The following is an 18295-nucleotide window of genomic DNA, read 5'->3' as shown; positions in this document are numbered from 1 at the left end:
ATACATAAATACACAAAAGTAAACTACTTGATATATAGGAACTGATATCTCATTTTAAATGTCAATATATTTATGGCAGTATAAAATGACCAATATTTTATATATTTACAAAAATACTGGGGCACATCTCTTACCCAATGAATTCAGTGTTCGATTCAGTCTCATTTCCACAGGTGTATAAAATCAGAACCCTAGCTATGCAGTCTACCTTTACAAACATAAATGAAAGAATATGTGGTTCTAAGTCACTGAAATCCATGTGCATGTTACTGCAATAGCAAGAGCTGCAAGAGCCAATACCAGGAAATATGGATTTATTGGTGCCAGTTCCACAGCACACATGTTTACAGTTTAGAGAACTTATGTTACATTAAAATACTGATATCTGACTCCACAGAATGATAACGTACTGCAAATGAAAATGATACACTACAATATAGATATTTTGTTGTGTTGTTGAGTGCTGCTTGTCTTACAAATACACTACTGGGGTTCAGAGAGGTCCAGCAGAAGTTGCTGACACTATGAGCAGGAGATTGCTGGTTCGAATCCCGGGTCCTGCTGCTCGCCATAAGCAGCCGGTGTCCGGAAGGAGCACAATTGGCCATGCTCTCTCTGGGTTGCTGCACTTTCCTCCGAATGTGCTGTGATGCTACATCAGCAGCAGTTCATAAATACAAAAAAAACCTTCTGTGGAAGTTTACTTTCGTGTAATACAGGGGATTATTACACGAGTCGGCTTTGACCTCTAGGGTACCTGGAAAGGGCGTGTGCAAGCTGTACATAGTAAAAGAGTGTTACCATGGCATACTGCCACCTTGCTTTAAGTAAACACAGGAAAAAATGAGCTATGTATGGGGTGTGTGAGAGAGAGAGAGAGAGAGAGGCTGTAAGAGGATACAGGCGTAGCAAAGCTCACTCTTTCACCACTCTCAGAAAACTAAAGGCAGAAGCTTAGCAATTTTCCAAAACTACACCCTTCAATACACAGAAATACATACTGGCTTTTTAAGACTCTCCTGATTACAGACAAACTGGATTATTTGATTATTTAACAAGGCCAAAGTCTTTTGAAAGCAAGGACTCCTCTGCTCTGCCACAAAAAAAGCCCAATCCAATTTCACCACTTTTCAAACAAATTTGTGGTTGGTTGTACCCTTTAAGTGCTGTTCAAAACCTACACTGCTGGTAGCAGGGTTTTTACATATTTGCATACTAAATGAATAAAGTACTTCGTGTTCAGTGTTTTTGGACCCTTTTTCTGCTCTGTTTTTCCACATCTGTATTTCATAACAATATTCAAGCACGGTTCTTGACTAGTCGACAACTGCTTGCAGTGCCCCCTAGGTGAGCTCACACAACAGTCCATTAGTTTACTAATCTAAGCAACACTTGCATTTCTTAAACCTCCCTACTATTTTGTGTGCTTTACATCAGTGAGTTAATTTAACCCCAAAGAGACTGAATTGGAAATAAAAGGTCTAATCAGTGCATCCCTGCTGTTTTCACTCATGTTAACTAAGCAGGGGCTTACTTTCTCCCACTGAGCCATACAGAAGCAACTCGGCTCATAACGCAACAACAAAGGCAGATTATTACTGCAAATATGTGAAGATGGAAAACTCTAAACCTCTGAGCAGCCACAGGAGGCAGTTCAGAAAGTCCATGACTACTTTCTGAAACATCACATAAATATTTAGACTAGCAGGAACTTTTAATCTGTGCCAAATGTCAAACACACATTTTTCTAATTCAGAGCAGTGGATCTAGTGGGGTCAGACAAAAAAAAAAATAACTGAAGAAACATTCCTTTATGTACAGTGCTTATCGTATATAAGTACACCCCCTTTGTTTTAATGGTCAGTGAGATATTAGCTGCGGTCCAATCTGAAGGGAGCTGCCTAGGTAGTCATTGCCTTCAAAGGCAGCTCCCTCGTTCGGCAGCATTTTCACCCATAAGGGATCTTATAAGGCAGCGCGTTCGGGACACGCTCTGGAGTCAGCATACGTCATCACGTCTAGCGCGCTGTGCCCGTGAGCTTGTTTATAAATAACTAAAGTTAATGATCACTTACCTCGGGATAAATCTCAATGCAGCGGCAGCTATTTCTCTTTTACTCATCCAAATATTACAGATATTTAAATATTCATGATTTACTTTAATTATACACTTTTCCTCACTTCATTCTCAGAGTATGGTCAGTTTTATGTATGCATTTATTTTATTTTTGATTAGATGCTTTGTAGAAATGCATGAGTAATGAAACCATAATATAATAAATATTTTGTATGAGCCAGAGCTAAATTATCAAACTAAGCTACGTTTCACACAATAGTACATTCATACACAGTCAGCTAATTTTTATTATATCTTTATCTTTTAGTTGCATAAAACACATGATTCATAAACTTTTTTTTTTATTTACCCATACCCACTTGTTGAGATGTGATACTACAATAAGCATAGTGACAATAAACACACAGCAAAGCAAAAATAATAATGCTAAGAGAGAAAACTTTATTACATTCAAAGAAAAAAAATATATATTCATAAAGGGAGCTAACGCTGCCTCCAGCCGGTCTGACCAGAGTTCACCTTCCCCGGCCCACGTTCATCCCTGTGGAAAAAATAAATCTGAATTAGTAACAGCGGTTTATGGAGAACACGCTCATAATTACACTATTTACACATTAAATCACTGAATTACAGGTTATTCTACAGTGTTACACTATTTACACAGTAAATCACTTAGTTATACGTAACAGTGACTTAAAACAGTTAAAACTTTTTACACTGGACGGCCAGGGTGTCTTTGTTTCCTAGCGGGGGTTTCCTCAGCGCTGCAGCCGCGTTTGGTACTCTGTAAGTCGGCTAGATGCGTGTTAGCTTACCCGGTAAATTAGAGCGATAAGCTAACGGTAGCTTCCGCCGGTCAGGTCTTACATTAAAAACAAAAAAGGCGAAAACAACGATGGAAAACAACTTAAAACAGTCTAAAATATGCTAGTTTGATAAACACACGCAGCGGTGAGTGGAAATACAGGAGGGAATTACTTACATTTGTACAGAAACTCCCTCGCAGTGCCGGCTCCGTCCGCCATGTTTTTAAATCTGAGCGCTGGAACTCTGAGCTGGTGAAATGCATCATGGGATTGCCTTCGCCGTGAAGGATACATCTCACGCTGCCTTCAGAATCGGGGTAAAATAAGGCAGCTGCCCAGGTAGGCAGCACATGCCACCTTCCGAATGGGACAGTCCTTTTCTCGGGAGCGCGCCTATGCTGCCTGAAAATGCTGCCTAGTTGGGCAGCTCCCTTCAGATTGGACCGCAGCTATTGATTACAATCTTATTAAATTTCCAGTGAACCATGATTTTTAAGGACAGAACCAAGTCTTGTAAACATGAAATTAACAAGTTGGCAACATATTGCAACAGCTATCTTTTTCCATTCTTCCAGAACTACATCTTTTAGGGCCTGGATGTTTAACTGAGAATGATGCTCAACTTGTCTCTTCAGAATTCCCAATAGGTGTTCTATTGGGTCCAGGATCAGGAGACATGCTTGGCCACTGAAACACTTTTCTACCCTGTTGTTCTTCAGAAAGTAGCATATTCTCTCTATATAGTAAATTTAAAGCAGTACATCCATTTACATGTGTTGCCATTGTTGACAGAATAAAAAAGGGGTTTTCTTTGATAAGTAACAACATTTTATAAGCAATAAATAAATAGACTCACCTGGGATATAGTCTGTTTTAATTCGAAAATTACAGTCTACACTATAGCTTTGAATCTAAGCATTCAATTTAATTTCTTGCCTGAATTTCTTAGGATATACAGTACCAGTCTAAACTTTGGACACACTTTCTTGTTTAATGATTTTCTTTTTTTCCTACCTTGTAAATAGATACTGACGTCATCTAGACTATGAAGAAAAGTGTTCAACCAAATTACTATCAAATGTAAAGTATTTAGTTTTTTTTGGGTGCTGTTACAGTGCTCCAGACTGCGACTAAAATGGTCGCAAATGCAACCAAAAATATTTTTTTGCGATTTATAAAATTAATTAAGTCGCCAGTGGCGACAGGTGGCAAAGTAGGGGTTTTTTTTGCATTTATAATTTATTTTTTTGTTTTTTTTGCTTTTTTTTGGTTGTGTTTATCAGCGTAACTATACTACGCCGCCCAATCATATGGACGTTTTTGCCTACCTCAAAAAAAAAAAAAAGCCTTGCTCACAGGATTTTACCCAAAACGTAACTACCACAGCAGCGTAGCTAAGCTGAGCTTTTATTCATTGGCGCGCAGTTTGCACTGGAAAATGCAGACGAAGATGAACATCCAAGAAAAGTACAACCACAGACATTTCAAATCTTCTTGGCTGCAGGAGTTTGCGTGTTTCAGGTATGACAACATAAAGCAGACAATGTACTGCAAATTCAGATCGAAAGTAAGCAAAGATATCGCTGGAAACACGGATTTTGTACCAGGAACGCATCGTTAAAAAAAAAGAAAAAACATGGAGAGAGTCGAAAGCATAAAAATGCACGCGACTGTTTTTTAGTGTGCTCCGACAAAACCTCCCTTAGCTCGCGCATGTGATAAAACTGAAAAATGAAATTTAATAGAGCCTACATGCACGTGAGAAACTACCCAGTCTTGTTAATAAGAAAAAATGGACTGGATGTGTCGAAAACGTATGATAATGACTCAGCTTGTGCCAAGTTTGTAGGATGTAACGTTATAGCAGACAACGTCAAAGCGCAGATCGTGACAGAAGCCCAGAAAGCTAAGGATATCTCTGTAATCACTGACTGTGGGACTGATGTGCCCGGCAGTTTTACGTAATGTCTTCAATAAGCAATTACGTAAAACTGCCGGGCACATCAGTCCCACAGTCAGTGATTACAGAGATATCCAGTTCCAGTCTTTGAGGCAAACAATGAAACTGGCAATCCTGAACACTCAAAAATCCCTTCCAATTAGCCCCAAAAGCAAGCCTAAGCTGAAAGCAATTGGTGTGGAGTTGGGGTGTACCATAAGCACACCTTCTGCAGTAAAGACTCTTATTATTGTTTGGCACTTGGAAAAAAACATTTTTTTGTCTGGTGCCCTGTGTTAACTTGCGGTTTCTGAGGCTGATAACTCCGATGAACTTATTCTGTGTGACAGATCAAACACTTGCTCTTCCTTTTCTGGGACAGTTCTGATAAGAACCAGTTTCATCATAATGTTTAATAGCTTTGACTGTAATTGATATGGATAAGAACATTAAACAAATAGGGCTATTCACTGTATACCAATTCTACCTCTTCACAACACAACTTATACTCTCAAGCACATTAGGAGGACAAGAAATTAAAATAATTAACTTAAGATGTTCAAAGCTGTCCTCTAAGCACGAGGCGGTACTTTGACAAAATTAAAATGTAGAAGATATTCTGGTTTAACACTGTTAAATTCTGTTTACTAAATATTTCCATGTTTTTACTAATAGTTTGGATAACTTTAGCAGTAATTGGCAGTGCAGTACAACACATATTGGAAAGTGATTATGATATTTTGTTGGTCTGGGATATACAAAATCATTGAATGTGTGGCATTAGGTGTGTAATTTAATTTAGTACATAGCCCTAATGTGTAAATATACAGTACAGATTCCAGAATATCATCTGTCCAAAGCAGAAACAGACTATTTCTCTTCCTCTTTTATGTATGAATGATGTTGCCCCTGCCAGGTAATTTGGCTTGAGTGTGGAGGGTTCCTGCAAAAGGCGGTGTCGCAAAACCACAACAGACCCAAAAGAACAAACTAAACAAAGAGCCCATCCGAAGAATGAATCACATGGTAACAGGAAGTCCCCCCCCCACTAATCCTAAGGGAAACCACAGTTTACCGTTTTTTCTTTCTTCCTTATCTGGAAAAAATGCAAGAGCAACAGAAAAGCATTGAAAAAAACTGCAGGTTATTGTGATAACTGTCCCTAATAACAAAATTTACATTCTGATATTTTCTAGTATTTTATAAGTACAGAAAAAAAAAAAAATCACACTGCCTTTTAGAAGAGTTATGTGATTAAACATTCTGGACTGATTTATGTAATGTGGTAACATTTTATAGTATTTAATATTAATTAATACAGTCTAACTGACTACCATAAATTGATCTACTACCATTTTTTTTTTTTTTAGTATTATTTTTTTTTTTTTTACATCAACCTCACTGTAATCTATAGTTTTATAAATTCATATTCTGCATTTTCAGCTTCTCTTCGGTGGTTAAAAGGTGCCTGTTGTGTGAGTATGGTGCTCGTAAGCGTGTGACATAGCAGGCTACTGGACAAATTCATTTGAATAAAGTTGAGCGCTGCTAAACTTTTTCGCCGGACAGCGCAACCCAGCATGCATTGTGGCTCTCTTCATTGAAATAAACAGGATACGTCGAGGCTTAAGTGCTAGTGAACACGTACCGTGAGTCGATGCATCAAGATCAATAATTTGTTACAGTACTAAAAGAGACAAACAAAAAGTTCACACGTGTCTGATGTTACAACAAAACTGACAGAGAGCAAGAAACTTATTCATAAGGTGATGATCATCATTAGAGATGGGACCGATCCGATACAATATCGGTATCGGGGCCGATATTGACGTAATCCGACGAATCGGATATCGGGCGGGCGCTGCCGATCCACTTACTGATCCATATTCCAGTCCAAAGCTTGAGCTGAACAATAAATCCGCCATAACGTTAACACAAAACGCATCCCTGATCAGGATTCCAGTTTAACAGTTTACCCTGAACCCCCAGCAGCTTCAGTCTGCGGCTGACTGAGTAACTTTAGCTGTTTATCTACAAAAAAGTCCATTATCTGGAGAGTTTTCACTTTGGAAACGCTGTACAGCAGAACGGTACACGTAAAGTCAGCGTCTGAGAGGTAAACAGATTAACACCAGCAGTCTGTTAGCCTAGCTAGCATTGAACTGACAGCAGCTGCATTCCGGTGTTGTGAAGGTATGAACTACAGACTGGAGTAAACTATATTCATAATCCACATATTCTATAAAACCACAGCATCTACAAACACTAACCAGCACAAACACACCCATCTGTTATTAAAAAACAGTCATTAATTTAGTTCGGAAATACAGTTAGCATTGCCACTTAGCCGTTAGCCATCTCCATTAAGATCTGCAGTCTGTTAGCCTAGCTAGCAAAATCATTCTGGCATTGTGAATGTAATAAATAACTATCTTAAGTGAATTACAGCCATAATCCACATCTAATATCAAACCACAGATCCTACCAACCCTAACCAGCACTAAGAAATCAATCTGTTATTAAAAAACAGTTATTAATTTAGCTCGGAAATACAGTTAGCATCGCCAGTTAGCCGTTAGCTATTGCAGCTAATCCTCTACGCTACCTGTCAAAATAAAAGTCTCCTGCACAACCGTTGCAAAAAATGCCCCGAATTTAATATTTAACATATTTAATATTTTACTTTTTTTATATTTAATAAAAATTCAAACATTTTATTTGAAAGGAAACTATTGTGTAATTGCATATGAAATGTGTCAAATAAATGACTTTTGAATGCATTTACATTAAATGCACCTGTGGATACTCTTAAAAGGGCTGTGTGGTCTGTTTCAGCCTCATTATTTAACCTTAATCATAGTACTATTAATAAACTAAAAGTATCGGTATTTGTATCGGTATCGGCAATCTTATATGAGTTTTATATCGGTATCGGATCGGAGCTGAAAAAAGTGTATCGTCCCATCACTAATCATCATGATGTAAGCAGACTAACTAAACACAAGACAAAGCAGAACTAATATGCATCCTTTGTAGTCTGACATCACAACATGAAACATCCCCCTACATAGTGTGATCTGTTTATCCACATGCTTGCTACTGTTCACAAATATCAGTCATCATATTTTCCTCTCCTCCCTTTACAATTTTTGGTTTTCCATATGTCACCTAAAAGGTTCTACCTCTACCTGTGTTTTTGTTGGAGCCAGTCTTTACAAATAAGGCTCTAGATACAATTATTCAAAGACTAGTGGTGCAACTACAGGAGGGAGGGTCAAACACACTGTAATTCATGGCACAAAGATTCAATCTTGACTCAGTCTCTCCTCTCTCACACCAGGACTACCCATCCAAACAAAGTACATTCACAATGATTCAACAACCCCCCTTCCCTGCTTCTCCAACACGTAATATAATCACATGATTGGGGTTGGTGGAATCTAGAGTACACATAAGAACAGACAACTTTTACCTTTCCCCTTTGATCACAAATGTTGTTATAAACTAACTAAAGTGTGGAAAAAGGGAGTGTAAAAAAAGGTTGCCCTTGTGGAAGTGTAGATGTGTTGGGTAATGAAAAAACAGGATTTGCCACATGAAAACCAGCCCAAATACATCCAGTTCTGTTTCAACACCAAAGTGCACTTATCAAACGGCAACTGACAAATTCAGAAAAAAAAACTGTACAAAAGGAAATGGATCAAATCTGACCATAAACAGAGGACTCTCAACTAGTAAATACTAGCCCTTTAAAGCATCAGCCCCTTATTCAAAATTAAACCTGACTCGCAGCAGTGCAAAAAAGTTTGTTGGAGCCCCAGCAACATGGATGCTCAAAAGCCTTCGGTTAGTAGACCCTCCTGTCTCTATCAGCCCTTTTAATCCAGTAACCCCGGCCCTTCCCTAATCAAGCCATACCATTGCTACAGATAGGGGTACCCTAAAAAGTATACACACATACCTACATTACACACACACATACATACATTAATGTTGATATTATTAACAGATTTGTTGTAAAAGTCTTTAGATGGCAAGTATTAATACAATAATACATTTGTTCTCTCTCTTTTCTTTCCCACGGGTGTTCCAGTAAGGAGCCCACCCCTACATGCCCACCTTGTAGCACATTCAGAGCTCCAAGGACACAACAACAACAGATAAAACGGCCGCCATTTCCCCAGGAATCCCAAAGACAACAACCAGGTAAGTACATTTATACACCTTATGTTTCTCATTAATGTCCCTATCACATGGTGATGCCCAAGCTCTGATTATTCTGTGCTCCTCTGATGTTCTTGTGATGGAAATTCACATCACACTGCCACCCCAGCTCATCCACAAGGAGGAGGGGTCTGGGTTTAAGACTTTCTCAAGTGTCACAATTTTCTCAGAGTTCCCCTTTCCTTCGCAAGGTCTTGTACTGGGGCTCATAAGACATAAGACTAGTTACACAACGCAAATTGATTAAAACAAGAGAACAGCTACTATGGGCATTACTAGGAAGAGAGAAATGTAAATGTTTTAAGTTGCAATTTATGTTCATACAACAGCCTGATCTCATATTAGGAAATGACCTTACTATCTGCTCCTTGGTTATTGATGCAAAGCTTTCCACCACAGCACATACTCACAGGGTTCATACACTTTTTAACCAATACATTTCCATGATTTTTTCATGACTTTTCCATGCCTTCAAGGCAAATTTTTATTACAACAAAAACAAAAATCAACTAAATTTCCATGACTATTTTTTCCCCAAAACTTATCCAGGTCTGAAAATTGCTATTTTCAAATTCAATGACTTTTCCAGGTTTTTCATGACCATACGAACCCTGTACTTATAAAGTCACCGTTTCACAGGAATGTGGAGCTTCAGCTTACTGTGAGTGTTCAGTCTGTGTTTGGCCAACTGTTTTGTGTCTGCTTTTAGCTATGAACTACGAGGAACCAAAGCAAAGACAAGCCAGGCCTTCTAAATCACATGGCTAAAGGATTTGGACAAAATACTAGTACAATTACTAAAATAGACCTGGCTGACTAATATAATATGACTAAAACGAATGCATTATGTAAAACTGTTAACATACGATCACTTATGTGTGCATAGTATTTGGACGGTGTAAGATTTTAGTCATATGCATTTACACTGATCAAGCACAACATTATGACCATTTCCTTGTTTCTAAACATTTATCATTAAACATTTTTCAGCTCCACTGAGCATACAGGAACACTTTTTAGTTCTATAATTACATGTTGTAGTGCCCATCTTCTCTGAAAATTGTATCATCCTTTTACCCCTTTGTTAATGATTAGGACCAAAAAAAAAAAAAAAAAAAAAAAAAAAAAAAAACAGGCTGCCCTCCCAAATACTTCTCACCTGCTGAATCCGCAATAGATAATCCGAAAGTTGAAGATCGGACAGCACTCATATAATATCTAATGTATTTATTTGACTCACAGATAAAACACAAACGTTTTGGCCTTTAGGCCTTCCTCAGCGAATTATTAGGACCCCACAAGACCACCACAGACCAGTGGTGCCATCATTTGGTCAGAATTAGGGGTGGCCGATATGGCCCTAAAATTATATCACGATATTTCATGGTATTTCCACGATAACGATACTCTTGGTGATATTACAAAACACTGAATTCAAAAAATGTGTTTTTAAAATACACTACTGCAACAAAATAAAAATGTACTTTTATTATTGAATATATGATATGATACAGCACACCCCTAACTGAGAGATTAAAAAAATACAAATCTGATAAAATTCTTTTTTAGTAACAGAAGTCAATAAACCAGAATGTCATGATACAAATAATAATAATGCACTCCAAATATCTCCATATATCCAGAATTAAAGTAAAATAAATGATACTGGACAGATATAATCGGTCGCTAGTAGATATATAATGGGAAATGAGAACAGTGTGAATTTTTCTTTTGCTAAAAACAGGAAAAAAATAGTACCCTGATGTTTAATTAGGGGTGGGTAATATGCCACAATATTTCAGGGTATAATATCGTTCACGATATTCAAAAATGTTGGCAATGTTATTGTGCAAGATATGATATGGCTCAACCCTAATCAGGACCTTTATACCTTACCATAAAACATCAAAACCAATATCATGATAACAATTAAACAGTATACTGGCCTGATATCTAAGCCCTAAAAGCTGTAGCTGGCTGATAAACATCTTGCACTGGACAGTCAACACCATTACCTACATGTATCAGACTCTTGGCAGGCTATAGCAGGGCAGAGTTGAGGATTCTCATACAGGAGAACATATGGAAGAATCAAGTAGCAGAACAAGAAACATGCCTGTGCATGGAATAGATTGGAATTCCTAAATCTTGGGACATTTGTTATGACCTGCCCACATTTCTGACCACAGATCTTCCTTAGACTGCCCACTGCAGGATCCTTGTACACATGGACACGCTCGATTTGTTCTGAACAAGATGATTCAAGTCTGGAATGCAGAACTATCGGTGGGTAAATAAGGACTTTCTACATTCTTTAGAAAGAAAAATGCATACACAGATAAGCCTGCATACAGCAGATGTTCCAATATGACCCATACCTCAGGATAGACTGACAGCAGCATAGTATGAAATGCTTCAAGGAATTTCTATAAGGATTGCTATTTGAGCTATGCACTGACCTCAGGCAAGCAACCTAAAATAAATTCCACAAACATGTGCGATGACACTATTACCATGTGGAGGGACTGGTGTGTGACACTACAGTGACAGTGGTGGGAGGAGTGTCATCATAAGACACTTAAAATCAATAAATGCTACTGAAACAGCAATTACCATTCCTAGTCTAAATCAGTATGAACTTGTTAGTGAGTTGAGTAGTTGGGTCAAGGGTCTGATCCAGTATAAACTTTGATATGAGCCTAAAGAAATGTGATATGATATGTTCCACATCAGTATGGAAATGAATATGAAAATGACCATTAATCTAAAAGTTCTAGCAAACAATGTACTAAACCTGGTAACAAAGCTCCTTTAGTAAAGCCTACAGTCAAAAAGAAAAAAACAACTAAAACCACTGTATGACGCATTTCCACAGCACCATCACAAACCACAAGATCACATACAGGGGCTCTAAGTGGGATAAGTGGGATATGATTCAAAAGCAATTATTTGTGTCACGTCTGTTACAGACAGATCTACCATGATGCACATTTATTTATTATTGTCCGATCAGTAATGACCATATGGCTGGTTATTTCCTTTTGTGCAATCATGACAAAACACCCTTAATTTAATCACCATTCAAGCTGCCTAATTAAATTGACTGAAGTCAAAGCAATGCTGTATCCATTTTCAGCCTTCATAACAGTTGTTAATAGACAGGAAAACTGAACTCCCTTCAGTTCAGTTTCCATTTTCAGATTGGGATGACCCCCCTAGAGACTTCCAAAGTGCACGTGTCTGTGTATATTACTAGAGGCAAGACCTCAGAGTTATTTTCCATGCTAGTGCAAAGCGAGACAGGCTCCAGGCCTTGCTGGTACCATGAGGAATTTGGTGTCTCCAAGTGTGACATTACTTCCTACGTCACTGGACCAAACTGTTAACCCATGTCTAGATAGGTCAGCCACCCACAAATACAATGCCCTTCAAAAGGTATTGTAACAGTAATGCCAATCCCTTTATTTCTGCTGTAGACTGAAAACATTTGTGTTTAATATGAGGAGAATATTTCAGCTATTATTTCTGGGTCTTTACATCTGGATCTAATATATAGTTAAAAAAATAGCACCTTTTGTCTGAACCCATCCGTTTTTCTTTTGAGCATAAGTATCGAAACATACTATATATATACACAAGAAATATTGTTGGATGTCTAAATTCGGGTTTTGCCTGTGCAAGATTCAAGATTCAAGATTCAAGATTTTTATTGTCACGTCACAGAGTACAGGTGTACATGTGAGTGAAAAACTTGGGTGCAGATTCCCACCAATGCGCAAAGAATAATATTTACAAGAGAGTAATAAAATAATATAAAATATATAAAAATAGGACATACAGATAACTTACAGTATAAACACTATTTACAATACACTTAATTACAATAAACATGATAACTTACACTATAGACAAATATTGCACAGAACAGATATGCACAGATGTAGATATGGATAGTGTGGAAGTAGTCAGTATGTCACAGTATAGCTATGAGTAAGTGCAGGTAAGGAATGAGTTGAGTGGGGAGTGCAGGGGGCAGAATGCTGTATAATATGGAAAAGTCTGATAGATGCAGTGTAAAGTAAAGTGCAGGGTGCAGAGTTTGTATGGGTGTCAGTGGGGTGGGTTGGGCAGAACACCGTTCTACTGGCTATTCCACAGCCTGGTTGCTTGGGGGAAGAAGCTGTCTCGGAACCGGCTGGTTCTGGTCTTCAAGCTTCTGAGCCTCCTTCCACTCGGCAGCTGTGAGAACAGGGAATGGCTTGGATGGAACGGGTCCTTCATGATCTTTTTGGATTTCCTCAGGCAGCGGTTGGTGTATAAATCCAAAAGGTTTGGGAGCTCAACCCCAGTGATGTACTGCGCTGTGCGCACAACCCTCTGCAGGGATTTCCGCTCCAGACTGTGCAGACTGTGCATTTACAGTTAGAGGAGTAACCAACATGAAAATCAGAGAGCTGACTGTGGTGAAAGAAAAGCGATTGTGAATTCAAGAGAATTTAGAATAGCAATCAGAGTCATTGCACAAATATTGTCCATAGCCAGTACAAAAACTTGGGATGTTCTAAAGAAGAGAATAAGTTATCACTCATGTACTACTACAGATGTCCAACAAGTAGACCAAGGAAAACAGCAGTTGAGGACAGAAACATTGTTGCTGGAAAGTGCTATAGTGAAACTCCCTAAAACAAATGTGAGTGACGGTATCACAATCTACTGTTCACAAAAAAAAAAAAAACGAAAGTACAGAGGCTTCACTAGAAGATGAAAACCATTAATTTGCAAGATAAACAGAAGGCCAGGCTGGAATTTGTGAAGAGGTACAGAGACAAGCCTATGGGCTGTATATGGACTGATGCTACAAAGAAGAATTCCTACAAAGGAAAGGCTACATTTTTAAGAAAAAGAGGATTGGCTCATGATCCCAAAAAATACAAGCTCATCTGTGAAACAATAATGAACTCTCCTGTGCAACAGAGGCAACTACTTTGGCTTGCAAGGGACAGCTCATTACGTTTTATAGACATACAATGAAATTCGAAGTCTACAGAAACATTTTGTCTGTCAATCTGAAGAAAGATTAAACCAAACTGTTTGGCAGATCCTTCATCACGCAGCAAGATAATGATAAAAAACTCTGCAAAAACTACAAAGGAGTTCATCAGGGGCAAGAACTGGTTGTAGACTGCCCTATAGAGCATGCCTTTTACCTGCTAAAAAGGAGACTGAAGGGAGTAAACCCCCAAAACAAACACCAGCTGAAAGAGCCTGGAAAAGCATCACAATGAAAAATGGAAAGGTTCTGTGATATTAAAGCATCACAGGCTTATTTCAGTTAATTCAAGGAAAGGATTTGCAACTAAATTTTAAGTCATTCACTTTAATCTATTTTCAGTTTATCTGCGCCAATAAAAATGCCATTTTGTATTTCAGTTTGTGCAATCTTTGAATATAGCTGCCTGTCCAGAATAATTAAATGTGTGATTGGCACACATTTAGAACTTAAATGGTTATTTCATTGTTGCTACATCATTGTAAGGCTGAATTTGTTTTTTTTGGAATGTAAATTATAGTTAAAAATAGGCATTTTCTTCATGCAAATTATTTATTTATAATTATCCCATTTGTTTTTTTTAAATGCACCAGTAGCAGTAAGCCTGTCACAATATTATTGTAGAGTTTTTGTACAATAAATCAACATTTGCTGACCTGGATATTGCCCAGTGTGTTTACTTAGTAAGGTGAGCGCACTAAAGTGAATGGCCGGTATGTCAGTAGTTTATATGATGGAAAACATAAGGAATTGTGTATTACACTACATCCTTTAATCACGATCTTAATTATAAGTACTATTATTACTATTATTATTATTATTATTATTATTATTATATTGGCATTATACCTGTGGTCATAATACAACAATAATATTGTTTATCGCAATTATATCTGGGACAATATTTATTGCCAAAAAAATCATCAACGGCAGATTTTTAACAATTCATTCCAAACCATACCCTCACTCAGAGTACAGTGATGTCCAATCAAATTTAAACTTGCCTATTTACCTGTTTTTACATGTATATATTCTATTATTCTCAATAACAACAAGGTTTATTCATAAAAAAAGTATAAGAGATTATGGCTCAAAAAATTATGGCCTCACTCACTTTTGGAGAAACGAAACAAAAAAAATGGCTGACCCAAAGCACGTGGGTCGTTTATGTGACTTTCCTGCAATCTTTTTGCAGTGTTTCCCCTTTTCACTCTGCCCAATCAGAGTGAAACGTTCACTCTCTTCCCTCTGCAGACCAGGTAGAGGGGGTGTACGTAGCAGATGCACCTTTTCCAGTGAAAAACCAAAAGGTTACCAATCTGTGTCAATACATGTTAGCCATCTAAAAGATACAGTCAATGGAAACAGTATCTACAACAGAAACAAAAACGACCACCAACCAACCACATCTAAAAAAAACAGCCTTACCTAATTAACCAATGGTTTACTAAGAAACAAAAACACAACTAGAGGAGGATGTTCTCAAAACGAAAGTAACTCAACTACAGGAGTCAAAGTATGGCTTCAATGATTTCAAGAAGTCTCAGTGCTACTTCAGGGGAAAGGTGAACACTTCTGAAAAACAAATTATTTCTGTAAGAAAAATGTATGTAAAAAAAATATTCTGCAGTGAAGTAGAGCAGTAACACATTACATTTGCTTGATATTGTAAAAACTGTACTGTATTTAGGTGTTTTACAATTTAAATGACAATGTAGAGTAGCCACTCCAAACAGAGCTTATTTTCATATGGCTATTCTGTTCTTTTTTATATTTTAGATTCTTCTAAATAGCTTTGAGGAATAGCTTTTTCAGTGTTTTGAAGGAGTTTCTGGAGGTGCCGAACAATAGTTAAACAATAACTGCTTTTCCTTCCTGCTGTGCTCCAGCCCATCTCAGTTGGTTTTAGATCAGGGGATTTGTGCAGGACAACACTTTTTTTACGTAATTCCACATGTGTCCCTTATTTGTTTTCATGTGTTTAATATTAATCTACAGTGTAGAAAATAAATTACATAAAAACACATAGAAAAACATTGAATGAGCAGGTGTGTCAAATCTTTAGACTGGTACTGTACAGGTTTAGTCACGTTAACATTATTATAGACACATTATCGCACTGTTTAAGTATAATTAGCTACATATTTATTTATAAACTGTATAACCTAACTTAGCTAAACTACACACCTATCGGTGTCAGTACCCGGGGGGGATGGGGAGGAGTAACATTACCTACTTATCCATAATAATTAAAACACATAACATAACTGGCTTGTGTTTACGTCATAAGCTAGATAACTAGCTGTATCTTAATGTGTAGTTATCTGGAGGAAACAAAACTGAATAAACCCGTCCAGGTGCAGGAACGTTCACAACAGCACAGCTATAACCGGCAAAACAAGTACTGGCTGGGTATTTATAATAAAGTCAGAGAAGTCAGAAAAGAAGAACATTGAGGAATTCCGTATAATATCTGCCCATGTAATTATAATCTCTCTACATTTGTAGATATAGTAACTCATTGATTCATAGATTCACTTTGCTCCAAACATCCAGAACTAAAACTACAAGTTATTTTTTATGTTAAATGTTGTTATTCACAATTTACAGCTAAATCTGGTTCCAATAAAGCATAATAACTACGGGGTATATATAATTCTGAGATGTAAATATGTTATTTTTCTCTAACTTCGCTCTAAACCTGAGAAACGTCACCTTTTTCAGGAAAGTACAAATTAAAGTTTGGTAATGGTCATCTCTTTTTCATTCATTTTTTATTTTTGTTGAATTTATTAATTATTAAGTCTGTTGATCGTCTTAGCAACATGAAGTAAGCTCTATGAAGTGCATACATTTGTTAGCTAGGTTATCTAACCCAGCTAGTTAGTTAACTATAGTTGATAAATGAAATGTGTTGTCAATATAGCTAGTTTAAGTATCTTGTTTAGCTAGTGCTTTGGCTGGAATTGTAACTATGGCTGGTTGTTTTAATTTATCTTAAATGTCCTTATTTGTATTTTGTTTTTGGAAATTAATAATAAAAAAAACGAAATACGTCAAATAACGAAATAATGAATCAAATGAATAACTAACTAATTAACTAACTAACTAACTAACTAACTAAATAAATAAATAAATAAATAAACAAATACATAAATAACACGTAATACTGGCTGTAATTTAACCTAACTGACAAAAAAAACTTAAAACAGTGCTAAACTTTGGTTGTGCTGTAATCACCGGGTTTTCAGACTGACCTTTACAACGCAAATAAAGAGAGAAAAATAAAGAGTAAAGCGGTCAAAAAGAGTTAAGTGTTAAGACTGAAGACAGCGCTGCCTGGCGTCTTCAGATCTCCGTCATCACAGATGTTTGATTAGCTTAGCATAACTTCTCAAATCAAACAGCTAAAAAAAAACAGTCTAAACACAGCCTGCTGAACTCCGGGGCCGGAGAAAAAGGTCACAGTCCGTGTAAACGCCTTACTATCACCTTAATTTACACTTAGGACGAAGTTTTTAAGAGTTAAATACCTTTAAAACCCGCCGTGAAAATCCTTCATTCTGTTTCCACAGCCCAAACCAGTACTCCGTCCTTCCGCGCGCTGACTGACTGAAGAGCCTCTCGCGCACACCGAGCACAGGCTGCTCACTAGCGACCTGAAACCAGCCAATCACAGAGCGGCATGCAAATGAGTACGTTAATATCAACTGTACAGGCTCACAATACTTCACAATACATTGCATTTGGCAGACGCTTTTGTCCAAAGCGACTTACAATAGTGAAGTACAAAAGTAATAGAAGTTTAAAGGTAAAAACATCTTTAGACAGGGCTTAAAGGAGGTCGAAGGGAAATAATGGGAGAGAGGAGTGAAGGAGGGGAAGAAGGAAATGAGGTTAGAAGTAGTTAGTGTGTTTGAGGTGTTAAGAGAGTAAGTGCTCTTTGAAGAGCTCTGTCTTCAGGAGTTTCTTACAGATAGCGAGAGATTCTCCTGATCTGATAGTGGAAGGTAGTTTGTTCCACCATTGGGGAACTCTGTATGAGAACAGTAAGGTAGTTTGTTACACCATTGGAGAACTCTGTATTAGAACAGTCTGGATTGCTTTGTGTGAATGTTTGGCAAAGCGAGGCGACGTTCATTGGAGGAGCGCAGCGGCTGGGAGGTAGCGTAAGCCTTCAGGAGTGAGTGCAGGTAGGA

At 37.5% G+C, this 18295-nt stretch overlaps 1 protein-coding gene across 3 annotated transcripts in view; it reads right to left on the bottom strand.

The window, feature by feature from the left end:
• b3gnt2b (UDP-GlcNAc:betaGal beta-1,3-N-acetylglucosaminyltransferase 2b) overlaps positions 1–17708 on the bottom strand; it is a 31322-nt gene extending 13614 nt beyond the window's left edge. For all 3 annotated transcript variants that reach the window (XR_002650336.2, XM_022672781.2, XM_007244637.4), the window contains exon 1: positions 17630–17708. The gene's annotated coding sequence lies outside the window, so the exon portion shown is untranslated. The remainder of the gene's footprint in view (positions 1–17629) is intronic.
• Positions 17709–18295: the final 587 nt, after the last annotated feature.

This window comes from Astyanax mexicanus, chromosome 14, assembly GCF_023375975.1.
Source record: "Astyanax mexicanus isolate ESR-SI-001 chromosome 14, AstMex3_surface, whole genome shotgun sequence".
NCBI lineage: Eukaryota > Metazoa > Chordata > Actinopteri > Characiformes > Acestrorhamphidae > Astyanax > Astyanax mexicanus.
The sequence above is the reverse complement of the archived record's forward strand: the minus strand, read 5'-3'. Positions and strand labels throughout refer to the sequence as shown.